Genomic DNA, 6,859 nt, shown 5'->3' on the forward strand with positions numbered 1-6,859 from the left:
GAGCGTGGAATTCATCTTGCTCTACGATCCCTTACATTGTGTGAGGCCATCGAGAACTGGTTTCATCGGGTCCCCGAGTAGCTGTTTCATTTTTTACCGGGAAACAGAGAGGGCATTTTAATAGACGGCGCGCAAATCCCGGCCAGCCAGCCAGCCAGCCAGCCAGCCAGCCAACCATCCTAAAGGGTTGCTCAAAACCAAGCGAACCGGCGTAAAACGATTGACGAATCACCGAACACGGTTCTATTAACCGTGCCACCGACTACAAATTGATAACCCCTCCCCCGTTTGTCGCGAGATTGGCCATCGATGGACCCGTTAAATATGTCATTTCACGTGGGCCAGATATCTCGATAAAATGTACAGATAACAAACAGTTGGAAGGGGCGGGCTTCGTTTCACGGTAAATTGGGCAAATTCGTTGCAAACAGCAAGTTGCTCGTAACGTTAAATCTTACGAATTTTTCTCACCCCTCGAATATCTTTAAAAACGAGTAGTATCTAGGAAGGTTTATATATATATCTCTCTCTTTATTCCATAATATTCAACCTCCCCCCGCCCCGAATAGCTTTCCGATAACTTTCTGTCTCGTATAAAGGAGGCAGAGTGCGGAATTCTATAGGACAGGCCGATACACATAAGAAAAGAAACGCGGAGAGAATGATGGAACTCCGTCAGCCCATGGAAGGAGAGAGAGAGAGATAAATGATGACAGTGATAAAATGTTTATTCCCGTTGAAGTACGTGCCGCGAGAATCGTTTCATCGTAAGCCGTTGAAAATGAATTTGAATTTATACCGTGTAATTTTACCGCGACTATTATATCGGCAAATACCGGCCGTGAATTTTATCCATCCCCGCGCGAACGTATTGGCAAATAAATTTTAATTGATTCAGTTTTCAAAAACTGTTTCCCGAGGTGCGCGCGCATCCGTTTACAGCAATCGTTTGGGAACGCGCGTTTATTATATACCTTTTTTTTTTCCCCTCCACTCCTTTTCTTCTCAACTGTTATTCGAACTGTTGGCAAAATGCGTACGATTCCCGTTAATAAATCTCGTACGGATCGATTGACGGTCGAATTATTTTGGAGGGGTGAAATTAGTGCGAAACAACGTATGCATAAATCAACGTATCAATTCGGGTACGTAAAAGCAAAATCTGACACTCCGCGCGCTTCCCCGCGGCCGAGCGCATTATTATTATTATTATTATTATTATTATTATTATTATTATTGCTGCAGCGATCGTTCGTTACGCTGTTCTTGACCGCGTGCAGTCCTCGTTCATTGTACCCGCGATGTTGCGATCAACGGACAGGATGTAATCGTCTATCTTCGTTTCTTTTTTTATTATACATAATTAAAATCAGAATAGGAATTCCGCCATGCGCATGGGAATATATCGTTAATATTGCGATCACTTTGGATAATCTTCGAAGGTATTTCGAAAGAAATTAATTCTTGGTCGATCATATTTTTTTGAATGTATATTTTTTTTTTTTTCAGAATAATAAAGAAATTGAAGAGTGAATTAATCGATCGAAAAAAGAAGATTACGATCATTCGAGTGAATGGAATTGCATTTGGAGGATTAAAAATGGATGATTCGATGATTCGTATTATAAAATATAAATAATGTTTAAATGTAAATCGCGTTTCGTTATCGAATCGTGATTTTCACTTTACATATTTTTTTTTTTTCTCCTCTAATAAAAACTTGATCCAATTAAGTTTGGTAACGTTCGTGGTAACGAATATTTGATTTGATTGATAAGTGAGTGAACGTGCATGTTAAAGGGGAAAGTTTTATGATAAAGTGAACCGTAGTTGTGACAGAACCTTTACGTTCCTCAAGCTGAAAGCTATTCTATAAGTCGCAAACATAATAGACCACATACATAACAGAGTCATGCAACTTTAGCGTAGAAGCTATTCCTGCGGTATGACTTGCTTGCCAGGGGTTCTCATTCGTTGTGGTATATAAAATGCTATAAAATCGAACGGTTTTGTTTTCCTCGTCAGAATTCCATCAAATGCAAATTTACATACTAGGTTATCCGATAATAACTATATATTTAATGAATTCATTATAAAAATTATAAGTTGTGCGGTCAACTTTTTCCTTCTTTTTTTTTTTTTTAATATATAAAAAGGAATATCTTTGATCACGTTTTAATTTGAATTTAGATTAATTTATTTTCTTTCGTTGGAAATATAAAAACGATATATATACGATATTAATATTTATCATGATAAATTTTTCTTTTATTTTTGCCTTTTATTATCGCGGCATCGACAGTTTTATCATCATTGTATATAATATATTGATCAATAATAACTTTGCATCTATCGGGAAAAATATTAAAAAATTATTAGTTCACCAGTTAACCTAGAAATGTCAAGATATTGATTTTCCATTTTGTCATTCTTGAAATATTTTATTACGATATCTGAGAATATTTCATCGAATAGAAAGGTATATTATGAAAGGATGAATATATATATATATTCATAATAATAAAATTGATTCGAATCTTACGCATGCAAAATTTCAAATATACTTGTGCCATTATTTGTTATCGAATATATATATTCGAGTAATTTGACAAACTGGGCAGAAATATCGTATAACGAGAGATGCGGAATTTTTCTCAAACATTCTCAGAGTATTTATGCAATTTATTGGCTTCGAATCGATGTAATTATTAAAACCATACAACACACGGGCTTACAAGTTATTAAAAAAAAAATATATATACATATATAAAACGCTGAAAAGTCGAAATTGGTTTAGAAGAGTAAAGTACCGTGATCGATATGTTTCTATATACCGATTAGACGGATCACGAATGTCCCACATTGTATTATGTAAAACACGGTTGATCGTTAAAGTCTATCCTATTATCACTCGAACACCCTGTGTTCTTCGGTGAAAGGATCTGCCGGTAAAACAGATATCTGCCCCCCACCCTTTCCCCTCACTCCCGTCATTTTTCAAACGCTTTCAGGTTTATTCTTTCCCGACGTTGATTGATGACAGAAATGCAGACGCATAAAAGCTTCCACGAGGTTCTAGTAATGAAAAGAAGGGGTTTTAAAGACTCTTCGACGCCCCATAAGTTGCTAATGTTTTTATTGCCGTAAACACGATTCTTCGAAGGTTGTAAAAATATTAAAACGAACGGAGAGAGAGAGAGAGAGAGAGAGGGACAAGGAGGAGGATGAGGAGGAGGAGGAGGAGGAGGAGGAGGGAGGAAGAAGTTAAATTAAAGGTCGCAACGTGGGAAGGAGGAGGAGGAGGAGGAGAAGGAGAAGGAGGGAGAGGGAGAGGTTAACTATATAGAAATTTTATACGTCAGATATTGCATAAACGGGAGAGGCTCACATTCTCGCAGGAAACAATGAAACGAAATTATTTCCGCGCCGAGTTCTACTCGTTAAAGTTCGAGTGGAATAATTTCAGCTCTTTCATATCCAGCGTAAAAATAAAATTCTTCTCTTATATTACTTTCTCTTCGAGGCGTTCCCCTCCCCCCCCCCGGTGAAGAGAGGGAGAGAAGAAACGTACGTAAACTGTGCGATATCATGCGTCAGAATTATTTGTCCTTAGAGCTTAAGTATTCGTGTCATAATTGTGAGACTTGTTAATGCATAGTGATTATTCGATGGCGCTAATGGCACGATGGATAATTACATCGAGATACTCGAGTAACAATAAATTCGCTTCGTATACGTGTCTCCCAATAGCTTGCCGAGTAATTGATTAACGATCAAAGTAGTTGGATAATGAATTTACTTCGAATATCACGTTTGGTATACTTTATGGGGATTGAATGCTGCTATCAAGTTCATCATGAATCATCGATGCTGCTGCTGCTGCTGCAGCTCCCATGAATTACGAAGTATTTCTTATTAACCTGTATGCATAAATGGATAAATCATTGCGTGATTATTTTTTAAAGGTGGATAAGGATGTTGTCATCGATACGAATGGAGAAATTTCTGCTAATCTCCTTCGAAAAAGTTTTAAATTTTCGTTCACTGGTACAAGTTTCTGGGACGGTGTTACTTCGTTATAGAATAGAAACTTCAATAATACTCGAAGTACTTATATATATAGTACGTAACTCTCCGTGGAAATCACGAACAAAATGTTCGTAAACAGTTCATACAACGGGACTATGTATATATATATATATATATATATATATAAAATATGAAAAGTATATACGAGTGGATACATCTGTCATGTACTCTTTATGACATCTTCTATTATAATTATAATCTCATATTCTCTATTATAATACATTTCTATAAATCTTTTCTACTCGTAAATTCTTATCTTAAATTTTATTTCTATGAAATCGTGTTGAAGAGGAATATTTCTTGGATTTTTTTTAATTGTTTGTGTAACGTTGATATTTCAATTTTTAGAAGAATTTTACAATTAAAAAAAAATTTATTTCGTTTATATTAAAATATTCGATATTAATATTTTATTTCGCTCGAGTCTTTCAATTTTCTCTTGAAAAACTAAAAATCCATGAAATTTAAATTCCATATAAATTATTTTAATTTCGGACCGTGTTAAAAAAGTGTATTAAGAATAAATTATAAAGAGCGTCCAATAAAGTGACAAGATTTTTTTATATATATATATATATATATATATATTAATAACAGTGAGGGAAAAATCACAATTTTTGCCCGTGCATTTAAACATCCATTTACAAAGCGGCACTTGATTGCACTGACTTGCCTCGCTTCCATAAAACTTGTTTGATTCTCCAGTTAACACAATGAAACGAGTTTTGTCACTTGACATGTCCTTTATTCAATTATTCCACTTGAAATTTAACGACAGGAGAGCGAGACGTAGCCTGGAATATTCGTCGTAAAATTTATTCAAGAGGATATATTGAATTATACGTATATAATACAATTGATTGACGTTCGAATCCCTGAAATGTTCCAGTTGACACGTAATCGTAATCATTTAATTAATTCAATTTCCACGTTTATTTCTTCTTTCGATATACTAACTTTATTCGATTACACAGAAGAAGACAAGAATACAAGTTCGTTAAATTCAAACAACAAAAAAAAAAATCTCGCAAATAAACAAGTTAAATCTTGGAAACATTGAAAAATGAGCGGACGCAAATGAGCGCGCGTTGCAGTTATTTTATTTGTCCCCTGGAACGAGATAAAATTAAACGTCACGTTCGATTTGGACAAAAGTTTCATTTAACCAAATGTACACAAATGTTCGATATCAACGATATCGATTGCTTTTTTTCCCCTCCTCTCTCTCTCTCTCTCTCTTTTTCTCCCTCCCTCCCCTCCTTCCGTTAAATAATAGACAATTAAGTTATCGTTTAAACGAGATGTACGTTTGCCAGACATCTGTTGCCATCCTAATCCCCACACCGGGTGATCGTAAACCCGGCAAGCTTATTTTCTCTGCCTTTTGTGCCGGCCACCCATGCAACTACTTCATGCGGTTGTGAAACACGTTGTTCCTTGCGTCATTACGAGATTATTCGATAAAATGTTTTATTTCGGCCCTTTACCTCTCTTCCAACATCGGTCATCGAATACACAAATTGGAATCCTCGAGGATTTCTTACAATTAGAAGAGAATGCGCAATTAAAATTAAATAAAATATTTTAATGATTTAAAAAGAAGGAGAAAAAAAAACTCGGTCAATAAAATTGTCGAAAATGTCCTTTATTCAAGAACGATATTTCAACCTCGTTAAAATCGAATGAGGAGGGAGAAAGGGGAGGGGAATCGATAGGTTCATTAGAATTAGTTATTATTATTATTACGTATTAATTATATATATTGATAAACGATATTATTAATATTAATAATTATTATGGCAGCGTAATTACTTTAGGTACCTTAGAACGCGTGTGTAATATTAATATTATTGTTAATTATCGAAGTAATTAACAATTTAATATCGATTCAATATTGTTAACGCGTAAAAAATAATTTCATCCACCATTTTCATATAAATCCGCGTTATTTGCGGAGCGCAGGCTGAGTAGAAATGGCTGACCACAAAAAAGAAGGGGGAAAAAAAAAATGAAATCATTTCGACGATCAAACAGACGAGAAGACAAAGAATTGAAACATGAATATGAATTCCAAGGTAGTTGCGTTTTGCGCGACACTCAAAACTCGTGGAAAAAGCTGGAACGGTCAGTTTTTTTCGAATATTTGTTATACAAGCAATACACGTTTGCATATCAAACAACTTTTTAACAGCGCATGACCGATACGAGAGCTTAAATGATTTGTTTACCCGTGTACCACCCGGATATATATATATATATATACACACACACACACGTATGTCCAGAATTTGCATGTTATTATCTAATATTAATAATTAAAGCATTATATTAATACGATCGATAATACAACGTGTGTACACCGACATGCTGTGCATTTGCGTACGCGCAACTCGAATAAACAAATATATTGATTAAACGGGCGTACGAGAAAAACACGATTCTTCGACAAGGGAGAATAAAATTTATCTCTTTTTGCACGAAACAATATATATATATATATATATATAACGATAAAATCTTCCTTTCAATTTTCTCTTCGAATATAACTTCGTTATATAATTAAATAGACAAATAAAGGAAATTTGATGGGAACGTTATTAATTTTCGTACATACAAATAACGTTATTACGTTATAATCCCTCGAAAGGGATAATTACGTTCGCGATTATTATTAATAACTATAATTGTTTTCAGTCACTCTTGCACGATACCTCGTGCTGTACGGATCTTGTTTGCTAATGATGATAGTTGTACAATATTTTCATTACAA

The 6,859-nt window shown here is 34.8% G+C and overlaps 1 protein-coding gene across 3 annotated transcripts in view; it reads right to left on the reverse strand.

Moving 5' to 3' along the window:
- LOC100576405 (AT-rich interactive domain-containing protein 5B) overlaps window positions 1-6,859 on the reverse strand; it is a 185,679-nt gene that overhangs the window by 18,328 nt on the left and 160,492 nt on the right. The gene's annotated exons all lie outside the window — the stretch shown is intronic.

The sequence above is a fragment of the Apis mellifera genome, linkage group LG8 (genome assembly GCF_003254395.2).
Source record: "Apis mellifera strain DH4 linkage group LG8, Amel_HAv3.1, whole genome shotgun sequence".
NCBI lineage: Eukaryota > Metazoa > Arthropoda > Insecta > Hymenoptera > Apidae > Apis > Apis mellifera.